General features: G+C 44.3%; 1 protein-coding gene across 1 annotated transcript in view; it reads left to right on the forward strand.

The window, feature by feature from the left end:
• The first annotated feature begins 4,621 nt into the window (after positions 1-4,621).
• Positions 4,622-14,236, forward strand: part of FAM107B (family with sequence similarity 107 member B) — a 56,483-nt gene continuing 46,868 nt past the window's right edge. The window contains exon 1 of the mRNA XM_065743767.1: positions 4,622-4,716. The gene's annotated coding sequence lies outside the window, so the exon portion shown is untranslated. The remainder of the gene's footprint in view (positions 4,717-14,236) is intronic.

Consider the following 14,236-nt stretch of genomic DNA (forward strand, 5'->3'; position numbering starts at 1 on the left):
ACTGTATATTTGTAACATATGAGGTGAACATTATGTTCACAGAAGGACTGCATGCCTTCAGGATCAAACTGACACACAGGGACAGAGATCTAGATGCCTGTTTTGCTATGCCAGAGACAGTAATACAATTTATGGTATTAGAGTGATCAGAAATGACGACAAGGACATGAGAATGCAAACAGAATCAGTGGACACACGAGAATTGCAAGCTGAGGGGAGAAGGTGCCCAGGAAACCATGATCCACATTCAGCAATGATTTTCTGACCTAATCTAGTGACAGCTTCAGATGCTAAAGGTCAGTCTTCTATTTCATTTAGAGATGAAGCTTTTTAGGGTCTCCTATTTGCAGATTTCAAGCTGTGTCAGCAAATGAGTCAGTGATTTTTGTTGTTCTGCTAGATCATAACATGAGGCAAAATGACTTAGCACAGGCTGCCCAGCCAGCCAGGAGCAGAGGCTGTAGGAGAAGGTAGAAACCAAGAGTCCTAGCTCAGGAAGAGCAGAACGGATCTTCAGAGGCTGCTAATGCATAGGCAGGGAGCAATCAGACCCCAAAGGACTGATCAAATGAAATTCTGTAGTTGGAAGGTAAATAAATCCCCCATTTTTTTCCCCCTGCAGCCTGGGGAACGAGCATATTTTGGATCCGACTGCGCAACATTCATCACAATATGGAATATTTGAGCCAGAAGTCAGCTACAGGGGGCCAGCTCTTAACATATGGGATTTATCTGTCTCCTTCTTCCATAAAGATGCAGCATGCTGGAGAATTAAACTCCTGAGTGCCAGTGTGGAGAGCATTCTGCCATTTTCCACTGCTCCTTGCGATTTGATCCAGAATAATTTCCTTTCACTGTGTACTCAGAAAGGAGGAAGCAAAGGTGGCATCCTGATCTGCATTATTAATACACAGGAAAACTTGGAGGAAATCCCTTTTATGTAAAGAAAACTGCAAACCAAAAATCGTATTGTTGGGCTCCCATACGTATTTCTACATCTGTGTGCATAGCAGATCTTTCTTCAGATATTCTCCAAAATTATGGCATAGAAAAGTCCTTATAGCAGCTTGCATTCCCATAGATTTACTTTGATTAAATGAAAAGAAAATAATCTAGGAAGAAAAGAAACAACATTTTAAGCGAGTATGTTTCAACAAAGAACATCACTTTGTCATACAGTCAGTGCTTCTCCACGTTATTTGGTATACGAGCAGTGCTCATCTCATATTTATAAATGAACATAGGTAATGGGGAAGTGTGCCACTTTAGGGAAAGGAATTACACACAACTAAAGAATTTATGAGGAAGGCAACTAGCTGAAGCTTGTCAAGCTGCTGCCTTTTCTAAGTAGCAGAGGCACTTCCATAAGGCATTTATCCAGTTCTAGAATAGACACCTGAGGTAGGAGGCACAAATCTCTCTCTCCCATCTCTCACCTACCCTACATGACCTGCTTAGACCAGACGACTGTTTTCAGACAGCTAAAATTAAGCAAGGGGAATCCCACAGCAGATGGCTCTAATCCACTTTGCTTCTGCCATACACAAAAAAAGCTACTATTACTATTTCAGATTACATTACAGTAACACTCAGAGGCCAGGTATGGTGCAAACATGGAGGAAGATGCAATCCCTGCTCTACAAAGAGAAGAACTCCAGTAGTGAAAGGATGATTTTGCTTTTAATTCTAAAGGTTGGCTGAAAAGAAACATAAACAGTAACGGGCAATTAAAATACAAAATATAGGGATTTAATTCACAAGATACCAAAATGCCAAACTAGTTACATTCTTTGAAACTTATACAATAGAATGACTACATATTTTTTGGTATGATATTAATAAAAAAGGGATTTATCTTGCTGAGTGTTTCCAGAGCCTCGTTCTGTCTGAGAGTTGTTCTAAAGTGCAGCAAGTTTATTCATGGTTTGGATTCCAGCACAGCACTTTTCATTTAAAATAAAACAGTGATGCCTTAGTGCTTTTCATCTAGAGACCCCTGAGGTTTTCTCAGTCTTTTTCTGGAGTTTTAGTACAGTCAGTGCTGGTGGAAGAAGGCTTGTCATGAGTAAAATGCAGCTGTGGCCAAATTTCTTCATCATAGGGACCATGCACTGTGATTTTCTTGTGGTCGAGAGCCAGGAGGCACACACTGTGTGCCTTAAAGAAAGAAGGGGAACTCTAGGATCCCAAATGTCTTATGGCTGGGATACTAACTCCTCATGAGTCCCTCTTCCTCAATTATGGGCTGGAGCTGAGCTACAGTGACTCGCCTTCTCCAGACCCAGGCATACCAAGCAGCTATTCCACTAAAACCAGACAACCAGACAGCACAGACTTGCCCCTTAAATTACTTGTGAGATGTCTGACTCAAGGGTTATCATTTGACAGTCTCGTATAAGGCACTGAGTAAGACACTAAGATAACCTGTTGATCTCTGCCATAGCTGGTCCTCAGATGTGCTCTTGGTGAGTACTTTCAACTTACTGCCTCTCCCTCCCAATTTTTCCTCTCGTGTTCACACAGCAATGATTTTCAGCCTGGATATAACCATGGTAGCTGTGTGCCATCGCAATGACTGAATGGAGCACAAGCTGACAGTGTGTGTAACATAACCACACACTTCAAACTGAGTGTAACACTGGAACAAACTAGCTATCACCATGCAAAACTGCCCGTGCTCCTTTGACAAGCCATGGCAAGGTACCCAGAAATTGTTGATAGCTTCAGCAAAGTGTTATATTCTGTTTAAAGGTGTGGATATGCAGTATATGTTGGGGAAATTGTACATATTGTAGAAAAATAGCTGTCTGAGCTTAGAAAGGGCTGGGAAACATTGATGTAAAGTGCCAGATTTCAGAGCAGGGACAACTGACTGTGCAGTGTCTAAAGCCATGGAGATAAAACTTGATGAAGACTACAAAGTGTCCTTAGAATATGAATGGTTAATGCTTTGATACAGAAATGATATGGAAAGGTCAGTAAGGTCAAGAATGCAAAAGGGGAATTCAGCATTCCAGCTGCCTTTACTGTTCATTTTCTTTCTTCACTGTTTGCATGTCTCTGGTAACACACCTTCCCTGCATGTTTCAAACAGAAGGTTGCTCACACAGAACAGGGAACTCAGTGTTCTATACCAATACTCCCTCATTAGCCTAGGCACATCATTTTACTGCATTTAATTAAAAAAAAAACAAACAATTTTTATAAGGTTCTTCTCTCTATAGTAACCACGGGCTGTACATACAGGAGAAACATACCTCACACATATCTTCACTTCTGTGATGAAATGCATACCTGGGGTATGAGTAAGCTCACAATCAGGGCTGGTAACTATGAACACAGACAAGACAAATGGGTGTCCAGCTTGTGGTGCTGATATTGACTTTCTGGGGACTACACTGCATTTCATAACATTGCATTTGTCCCCAGCATAGATCTGATTGCATAAGTTGGCACTTGACAACAGACTTACATGGTGCCAGAACTGAGAGTGGCAACACATACACTCTGGCTTTCATTCATTTGCCAAGTTTCACACAGGTACTGTGTGGTTCCCTTTCTCCCCCAGTGATTGAACAGCTGCACACAAAGACCTGAGCAGCCCTTCAATACACGCCAGCACTCAGGATTTCATCCTTTCCCCATAGAAAACATATTTCTCCCTACCCACCGATTTCCCATGGACATGTGGGGGCATTGCATTATACAGGACATACTCAGTGGAAATAGCACCACCTGCTGAGTGCCCAGTATCCTTCTGACAGAGACTTCTTGGGACTGGGGTTTTTGGGGAGCCCATGACGTTGGATGCTTGGAATTACTCAGCTCCTCAAGCTGCGGTCTGACAGGCCCAGAAGCTTTCCATCCCTGGGATGATTCAAGATGCTTCTGTCACTGTGCCATGACATAAGTCATCTGCTCTGAAGAAACCCAAAATAATCCTGGTGATAAATATACAGAAGAAGCCAATTTAATCCAAGTATGTACAGCAATATATAAACATACGTTTCAACCCCAAAGGTCACTTTGTCGGTTCATACTCGAAACATCCACACACTACACTATGTTCCAGACTCCGTGCTGTCTCAATCATTTCTTTCTAGCTACAAAACAGACTCCGAGGCACAGATCACCACAGGGATGAACTGCAGAGCAACGCGAGCCTGCCTTCTGCACCTGGGCAGCGGGAATACCCCTAGGGGACAAAGCGGACTTTCAGACGATTTGAGCGAGCAGAAATACAGACGAGGGAGCTAAAAACACTCTGTGAGGAGGTCCCTCTTCCAACAGCAGGAGGGAGAGGAGTCACTCGCAGGTGAAAGAGCTCACTCGGCGGCCTACCGCCCTGAGCACGCGCTTGGGAACTCAGCCGCGATGAAACCACGAGCGCTGCCGCCCGTCCCGCTCCCCTCAGCGCGGATGGAGTCGGCCCAGCCTCGGGGCAGCACGTCCCCCTTTCCTTCGTCTCTCTTTTATCCTCTCTCTTTCCCCCTCACCGCTCTTTCCCCCCATCTGCCGACAACAAAGGCAGCGCGGGGCTCGGGCTCGGGGCCGCCCCGGCTGTGACTCAGCGGCGGACCCGCCCCCGCCCCGCCCCGCCGCTCCCCCAGGCGAGGCCGGGACAGAGCCGCGCGTGTGCCGGCGCTCCCCGGGTGCGTGTCTCCTTCGCTCCGTCCTCTCGTTTCGGGGTCTCCTCGTTCCCCGCGGTCCGGCGAGGTACGTTCGGCGTCTGTCGGCACACAAAGGCGCGCTGGGTGAGCTGGGGGAGGTGCTCCCGCGGAGCTCCGTCTGCCGCCCCTACGCGCGGGGCTGAGCGGCACTGAGGATGCCCGGCGCGCTTCGTCCGAGCAGACAGCGGAGCGTGGATGGTGTTTCTTGCCCGTAACGGGACGTGTCCGCCTGGTTTGGGGTCAATGGGTTTCCTCCGTGAAATAACTTTTCACCTCTGTTGTGATACCAGATGTTTGGGATCTTCCTACGCGTTGGGAGGGCTGTGAGGGTGAAGGGGACAGTCTCGATAGTGTGGTGGGCAAGTGGTTTCGTGCTGAAAGAGGAATGGGTTAGATTGGATGTAGGGAAAATGCTTTTTACAATGCGGCTCTGGAACAGGTTGCCCAGAGAGGCGGTTGATGTCCTGTCCCTGGAGATATCAGCAAGTTTGTTGATTGTACAAAGCTGGGAGGAATGACTGACACACCTGAAGGCTGTGCTGCCATTCAGCATCACCTGGACAGGCTGGAGAGTTGGACAGAGAGGAACCAGATGAGGTTTAACAAGAGCAAGTGGAGAGTCTTGCACCTAGGAAGGAATAACCACGTACACTGGTATAGGTTCAGGGATGGCCTGGTGATGGAGAGGGACCTGGTAGTCCTAGTGCACCGCAGGCTGACCGTGAGCCAGCAGTGTGCCCTGGTGGCCAAGAAGGACAATGGGATCCTGGGGTGCATTAAGAAGAGCGTGGCCAGCAGGTTGAGGGAGGTGATCCTCCCCCTCTACTCTGCCCTGGTGAGGTCTCACCTGCAGTACTGTGTCCAGTTCTGGGCTCCCCGGTACAAAACACACTGGGATCTCCTGGAGACTCCAGTGGGATCTCCAGATGATAACGGGCCTGGAGCACCTTTCTTATGAAGAAAGGCTGAGAGACTGTTGAGCCTTGAAAAAAGAAGACCCAAAGGGGATCTGATCCACGTCTATAAATATCTAAGGAGCGGGAGGCAAAGTTTCGAGGCCGGACTCTTCTCTGCAGTGTGTGCTGATAGGACGAGGGGAAATGGCCACAAACTGAAGCATAGGAAGTTCTGCACAAGTGTGCATGGGAGCTTCTTCACAGTGCAGTGACGGAGCACTGGCACAGGCTGCACAGAGAGGTGGTGGAGTCTCCTTTCCTGGAGACGTTCAGGACCTGCCTGGACTGCTACCTGTGCAACCTGGGCTAGGGAGCTGCTTTGGCAGGAGGGTTGGACTCCATGGTCCCTAGAGGTCCCTCCCAACCCCTGCAATTCTGTGATTCTGTGGTATTGAGTTCAGGCTGGATGGGGCTCTGAGCACCTGATCTAGCTGTAGGTGTACAGCTCCTCCCTCGTTGCAGGAGAGTTGGACTTGATGCCTTTTAAGGGTTCCTTCCAACTCAAACAATTCTATGATTCTGTAAGGAGAGAGGAAAGTGTGAATTTTTGCTTTTCATTGAGAATTTGCAGAGTCCAACAAAAATGCATCAAAATGAGGAAGAAATCATTTGAACGAGCACAGCGTGGTTGTTGTGTATAGTTTGTGGAGGGTGTGTTATTTGAATAACTCTGGCAGCAGTCTGTTCTGCGCTGTGGGACAGATATTTGTGTGCTAAATCCTGCAGCACTGATCGGGATGTTTAACTTTCTTTGACTTGGGAATGAGGTAGGAGCATGAAAGAACATTGTTAAAATGGAAATAACTTGTGGATCTTGTGGGCAACTGGAGAAGCAGATAGTCTTTCATCTCCTCCTGATACGAACTGACAGTCTCTTCCTTTATTGATGGCTGTTTTCACAGCAGTATATGAACAGACAGTGTATCCAATGAATGTGGTAGCTGCTTGCTTATTGTCAGTGATGTTTGCTCACTAACAATAAGCAATTGTTGGCTAGGCTTTATTAAGAGCAGCACAAATAACCTATATTTCCTAAAACAAAGCTTTCATTGTCTTAAAGCAACTGTGGTGCAATTTCGTGGTTAGTGAAGCTCCACTGATGTCACTGGTGTTTTGCCAGGGATGATTTTGGCAGGTGAAGTGTCACTTATATTTTTCAGGGTCCAAAACACCCATGAGTAATGTTGCTATTTTATCTCCAGCATTTAAGTATCATTAAGCATCAGTAATTACAGTGTTAGGCTGGTTCTCCCTCAAAGTTAGGGCTGAGGGTGCGGACCCTCTTATAATCAGATCTTCTCAATACTCTCCCACTTGCTTTCCCCTTTCTGCTACAGATCTTATATCCCTTGCTTTACAGTCTTCCTTCTTTTTCAGTCTTGGCACCTTTTGTCTCTCTTCAAAATTCAGACGTTTCTCTGAACTGTGAGCGCTGAAGGGTTTTGTAGCTGTACTGAGCTGTCCTACAGTGATGCTGCTCAGCTAGGTAAGTGATGAACTTCATGGCAGCTGCAGTTTGGACATCTTTCCTTATTCACACACGCACATGCCTCTTTACAAGTTGGTCTGTGTGGTAGTTAAGGTCAGTGCATTTGCTGAAGTGGCAGATTGTTTGACAGAGTCACATAGTGTGACAGCCAGGCTTGAGATAGACTGAGTGAGCGGATCAGAGCGTGTGGGGGAGAATTCACTGAATTCTTACATAGTGCTATGCATGTTACTCAAAAACAGTTCTCTTTCCGTACACCGCATCTAAACATCAGTAACATAATGTTAGTAAGGAAAGAAAAATAATCGAAAAATTCGAGCAGAAGAAAACTGGTACAGAGAGAAGCAAAGCTTCTTGTTTATTAGTTGTGGGACTGAATGGAACTGTTTAACAAATGATTGGCCTTGATGAACATTTGGGTCTGACAAAGCTTCGAAACGTGCTTTAATTGAACCGAGCTGTGTTATCTTTGTATGCATTTAACCACACTAAATACAGTTGTCTTACTCTGAGTTGTCTGGCATTGTGGTAGTTTTAAAGACAGCAAGCTTCAGTGCTCAGCTTTACAAAATCTTTGATTCATTTTTGTATCTGACAGTTTTGAATAGTACAACTTCGGTTCTGTCTGTTTTCAGTTCATAAGTACAAAAAAAGAGCATGTCAGACACAATTTTTAGCTGATACTATTCTGACATTTTTGGAAAAAAATAAGCATTAAAGAGCAAGTTTCACATACTGTCTAACTTCAGGGGGAAGCCCACGGCCTAGACAGGTATGTTCTTTGCTGGGTAAGGAACAGGCTGGAGGGCAGGGCTCAGGGAGTGGTGGTGGATGGAGTTAAATCCAGCTGGTGGCCTGTCATAAATGGTGTTCCCCAGGGGTTGGTGCTGGGGTCTGTCCTGGTTAGTGTCCTCATTGGTGACCTGGATGAGGGCATTGAGTGCACCCTCGGTAAGTTTGCAGATGACACCAAGGTGGGAGGAAGTGTTGATCTTCCTGGGGGTGGGAAGGCCCTACAGAGGGATCTGGGCAGGCTGGATTGCTGAGGTGAGGCCAGTGGGATGAAATTCAACAAGCCCAAGTGCTGGGTACTGAGTTTTGTCCACATAACCCATGCAGCACTACAGGCTTGGGGCAGAGGGGCTGGAATACTGCAAAGGAAAAGGATCTGGAGGTTGTGGTGAGGTGGGAGTCAGCCTCTGCTCCTGAGTAACTACATATAGGACTGGAGGGAGTGGCCTCAAGTTGTGCCAGGGGAGATTTGTGTTGGACATTAGGAAAAAATTCTTCTCCAGAAGTGTGATCTTCTACCACAAGGAGATGGTAGAGTCACCATCTCTGGAGGTGTTCAAGAAATGTTTAGATGTTGTACTGAGGGACATGGTTTAGTGGGAAATATTGGTGACAGGTGGACAGTTGGACTGGATGATCTTGGAGGTTTTTTCCAACCTTGGTGATTCTATGAAAAAAAAATCTGCTTAATATTTCTCCAGTTCACTGACTAGTGAGAAGTTTTTTCTGTTTTGACCATACCTGATGTGGTCTTGAGTATCAGTGCAAGTATGCTTTGAAGCTTAAGATGGTGTTGCAAGGCCTGAAGCTTTTTTTTTTTTTTTAATTAATGTACCTGCAAAGCATGAAAGTTGAGTCCTTAATGTTTATTTCTAACACAAGCCAGGAACGGATCATTATAATAACCTGAACAGAGTGGTGTGAGTTTGGTAAAAAACAGAAGGATAAATCATCTGGCTAGAACCACATTTCTCTGTGGTGTTTCCTCTTTCCATGTCTTGTCTTATCAGACTTATCCCTGTACCTTTGTCATATTAGCTCTTCTAAAACCATGCTGAAGCAGAAAGGAGCTCTGTCCTTCTGCTGCGAGGAGGACACCTTCCCTTTGCAGATGGGGAATAAAAGCACACAAAAAAGTAGATGGCTTTTCTGTGATTGCACAGGAAACACACAATGATGCAAGAACTCATACTTGTGTCTTTTGAACTGCTGTCTGGCACTGAAATGCAGGAGCTTCCTCCTGCTGCACAAAGCGAGTGGAGTGCAGAGAAGTGCAACACAAACTGAACATAGAGGTGTGAAAATCAAGTTGGTTTCCTGGCTGTGATGTAATTGGTTGAAGAAGCAGTTGACCACTACCAGCATACATACTGGTGGTTGTTAGATCATGGTGAACAGGAGTTTTTTGTACTGATGAATCTTTAAACAAAGTACATACAGGAGAGAGAAAACAGGAACATTTCTCCTTTCTACATCTTCTTTTAAATGGTGGGTGAGGTTTTCACAGACTTGCCTCTAGCTGGATTTCTGGGGTGCTCCTTCACCCCACTGCAGGTGAGCAAGAGCCAACAGAAGGAAGTGGAGGCTCTGCAGAGCCAGGAAGGCACTGGCAAGGCCATGATTGCCTCTCTTGAAAACCCTTTGACTGGGTTGGATGATGTGAGTGCAGATCTCACTGCGAGAGACCAGGCTCCAGACCCATCCCAAAGGTGCTTTCTAAAAGTCTTGCTGCTTCTCTGCTATGTGCACTCACGCATTTTGCTGGTCTTAGTGCCAAGGGTTGCACGCTGCACGTGGCATCAGGGAGCAGTTGGAGTGATTGTCTTGTGGCAGGTCTCATGGGGATTCTGCAAGCAGACAGCTCTAACATCTGTGAGGAAGGGATGTGGTCAAACAGGGCCATTTCCTTCTTTCCTCAGAACCTGAAAACGTTGCAGGGTACCTGCTGTTTTTCTGTTTCGTGGCACTGGGAATGCAGAAGTTTGAACTAAGGCTTTGTTGCTACACAGCTTTTGGTGGCTGCTAGAATTGCAATCTCTCATGGTCTTAAGTTTAGTTTCAGAACATGTTTTGAGCTTGCCGAATACTTTGTGCTTAGTTTATAATGTTTCGTGTGGTGAAGGGCAGGAAAATCACAGGTGAAAAATCAGTGTTACAGTACAGAGGAACATTTTAGCTTATTATTTACTCCTATTGTGTATTCTACAAGCAGAACTCCTGGATTTGCTTACATTTTAATAATTTCTTTGGCAACATGAAGCTAGAAGTTTGCCTTTTGTGCTCCTCAAAGAGAGGAGTAGTGCAGACTGCTGGGAACAGAACAAGTTCCTTTCAGATGAGATCTGTCCCTCTTTTTTACATTTACTCTGAAACTTCGGGCAGTGTATGTGCTTGCAGGATAAAATGTAAAACCTGTGTTGTGTCCTCTAGCAAATCTCAGCCTGTGACGTTTAGGACCTTGCCAGGAATTAGTCATCGATCCTGTAAGCAAGAAAGCTGCAACCCATAAATGCTTTTGGAGGACAAAATGGCCTTGTGTTTGGCATTGGTAGGAGTGGTCCCTCTGCTTTGCAACATAGTGTGTTTTAAGGAGGGAAACTGAGTCTTGAAACTGTTAGTGTGTAAAGCAAAACCCACATCAAGCTGCTTTTGTGTACTTGAATGTTGCGAATTCTCCTGCCTGTGTTAGAAAGACATTCTGTTCACCGTGCCTGTGCCAGCTGGTGCTAGCTAACTCTCAGGTCCAGTGGCATCTGCTCTGAATCAGAACCAAACACTGCCAGTCAGATGTATTTCTATAGCGATGGCCTTTTGTGGGTCTTCTTGTGGGTTGTCTAGAGGAGGAGGAAGGAGGATGGCAAATAATAGAATGATTCTTTCCATTTCATTCCTCGTATGTGCAGTGAATGGGCATTCAGAACACCTCATGTATATACACAGGCCATTGTTCTAGTGCTAATAATAAAATGGAGTTCACGGCTCTGAGTATTTGAGACAGTGTGACAAGAACTGGGTCAAGATCGTTCATGTGTGCATAACTGTGCTCCTAAACTAGGCCAGTGGCTGTGCTGGGTGCTTCCAAACAAGCTAAAAAGATTTCAGAGTGGCTGGAGTTTAGCTGCCAGATGCATGATGCTGAGTAGAGCACTTAAGGATCAGGATCCACATGCATGGTCTTGTCACTTTGCACATTAACATGAATAAAGGAGAAGCTTTGCTGTTGGGTACTCCTGGAGAGCAAGGGATTTAGTTTGAGCCAAAGGAAATTTCCTTCTTATTGGCAGGATGAGTTGCTTAAATATTGTTGTTTAAATACGTTCACTGCTTTGTTGTTTCAAATGAAGCACATCTCTGCTACCTCAGTTTCCTTGCAGGTATCACCAGGGAAAAGGATGATGTGCGGAGCGTCCTGCTGTGATGCTGTTGTGTCCTGTAGACTTGCTGCAGTAGCTGAGCTCCTTGCTGCCTGTCATGGAAGAGTGAAGGCTGCCTCTTCCTGGGCTCTTACTGAGATACAGTTTGGTGCTTGCCTCTTTGTAGAGAAAGAAAGCCCAATTTTCACCTGAATCCACTAGGATACTGGAGGTTTCTTTCTGGAGAGGTTATGAAGGAGTTTGATTGGGTTCTGATAGTCTTAGTGTTGTGATTTATTTTTCATCCAACTGTCCTAGGGCATTTGTTCTTGAAGCTTAGCTACTTCATATAATGCAAGCTGTAATATGTAAGTTCAACTTGCATAACACGTGGCACATTGCTACTCTTCCCTGAAAGTAGTCTGGCAAAAATTCATAGCCAGGATTTTGTTTTGTTTTTAAATAATGGAGAAAAGGGCAGGGGAAGAGTAGTGGCATGTTTGATTATGTTTTTTTTTTTTTAGGGGGGGAAGGGGGAAAAGGAGGGATATTTTGGGGAGTATTTTTAGAAGTAATCCATTTATATATATTTTGTTTTCTTCTTTCCAAGTCTCAGAAATACTTCTGTGTGATACAAAAAGGCAAATCAGAGCACTGTGCATTATAACTGACTTCCTGGTTGTAAGTGACTGGTAGGCAGCCTGGCTTGCACTGTGACTCTCCTGTGAGAACCCTTTCCAGGTACTTTTTGCTACACAAAGCTGCACAAGGACATGCTAACCTGAAATGCTCAGGCACAGGGAGTTGTGTGTGTTCTGGAGGCAAGCCCTGACTGTACACTTCTGTTACTCCAAAGACAGCCTAAGCATGTACATTGTTTTCTTCATTTACCCATGCCATCTTCAAGTACAAGAAGACTGAGCAAGTTTTGTAAAGTATGGGTGAATATGTTCATTCTTTTTCTGGAAAATAACTTCTAACTGTAAATCTAGCTGTAGTATGTAAAAAAATGTTACGTCTCTGAAGAGCAGAAAGCATCTATTTCTTAGGCTGATGCCCTGTTACACTGAAAAGGTGTACAAAAATGTTCTAAAGTTCCAGCAACTGGAAAGCTAGCCTTTCAATTTAATATGAAGATTGTAGTTGTGAATATCCATGCTACTCGTTTGGTTTAAAAGGCTGAAACACAGATGTCATTTCTCAAAACACCCTCTTTTTTGAGAAACATTGAGTCCAAGTTCTTGGGCCTGTCATGCTTTCTCTTTAGCTAGTGACTGATGAAATGGAATGAAAGGGGGGAGACGCTGCACATCAGCTGTCTGTATTATGAGCTACATTGCTAATTTTGCTAATTGATCAAAAGTGTCATATCTTCAAATTTTCCTTTAAAAATCCAAGAATTTACTGAATATTCAATAACTTTATTTCAGTGTAATAAGAAAAATAAAAGAAATCTCCTTGCTTGAGCATGAGGACAGATTACTACCTCTAACTGGAAAATAAATGTCAGCTCTTGTTTTGTTTCCCAGTAACACAAGGGCCCTGGCTGCTCAGCTCTATCCAGTCACGTCTAAAGAGACAGTCTCAGCACTGAGGAATTTACAGTTCAAACAGGGAGGAGAGTGAGGAAATGGTGATAGGAAATGCAAAAAGGTGAAGCATGTTACTTTTTGTGTCACTAATTCAGTGTTTTTGCAGAGTTTATGTATCTATATAACCTGCTTTATTGCATTGCAGGAATAACTTTCTACTCTGCAAGCCACCTTATAGAAATCCATGTACCTTCCAGCTAGTAAAGGTCTACTCTTCTCTGTTGAAGTATTAAAAAGTCATCTCCTTAACCTATTATCTGCTTCCAGGGAACTAACAGGATTGACAGATAAAAGAAAACATGTTTATGTAGTTAAATGTGATCTGTTTCCCAGTGTCTGCTGAAAGTAATAGCAGGGAGGAGAAACACTGGTAGATAAAGCAAGTCTCATTGGCTAGGAAAATAGGACTGAAAGAACGTAAAGCAAAACTTCTCTCTTGAAAATCTCTGCAACAGATGTTACGTCTGTTGTGAAATGTTGTGGTTGATTCCTCAAATAATAGACATCAGTTTAGGTGCAGTCAAAGACGGGTCTGGTCAGTGATGCTGGGGTAGCTTTTTAAAGGCAAAGAACTGTGAAAGAAAGGGAAGTATTTAGGCCTTGGTAGGCCTCTTGGATGCTATAGCAGTGGTCCATGTAGGTGGCTAAATTTTCTGCCTGAATTCCACTTCAAGTATATCTGATCTCTTCCTGATCCATTGCCATGGTGTCCTACAGCTAAGTCACTTTAGTTTGTTTCTTCAAAACTGCCATGGCGTTGCTGGCGTAGCATGACTGCAGATGGCATCAGCCACAAGGGTTCCTATTTCTACGACACTGAGGCTGTGGTGAGCTCTGTGGGGCACGTAGCTTTCCACCAGATACTATAATGCTATGCTATTAGTCTCTCAGTGTCTGCCTTGAAAGATTCTTAATTGTCCCAGTATCAGCTTTCAGTAAAACTTTTTCCTCCTTCAGAATTATGCAGCAAAAAAAGCCCTAGCTGATGAAGCACAATGCTGTCACTTGTTTTACTTGTCTGCATTTCACTGTATCTTTGGATGGCTTTGTTTTAATGCTTAATTCCTTTGATGGCTGTATCTGGTAGCATGCAGGAAGAGGGCTGCATTTGTAACGAACTGTTCTGTGCACTGGAAGGGCTTGGTAGTGAACTTTAAGATGAAGAAGCATATGCTTTCAGAGGGCTTATTCCTTCCATTACTGACTGGAATTAAATTAATGAAGTCCCATGTTTTAAGGGGTTTTTTTTCCTTCTTTTTTTTTTTTTTTTTTTACTTTAATGGGAAGAATATTAATTGACTGCTAGAAATGCCACAGATATTAATTTTCTATCTAAGTGCAAATGTTTAGAGTGCTTTGAAGTTGGGCAGACTAGATTCTGTCA

Source organism: Cyrtonyx montezumae, unplaced genomic scaffold, assembly GCF_038088225.1.
Source record: "Cyrtonyx montezumae isolate F1298 unplaced genomic scaffold, pur_monq_1.0 scaffold_3, whole genome shotgun sequence".
Taxonomy (NCBI): Eukaryota; Metazoa; Chordata; class Aves; order Galliformes; family Odontophoridae; genus Cyrtonyx; species Cyrtonyx montezumae.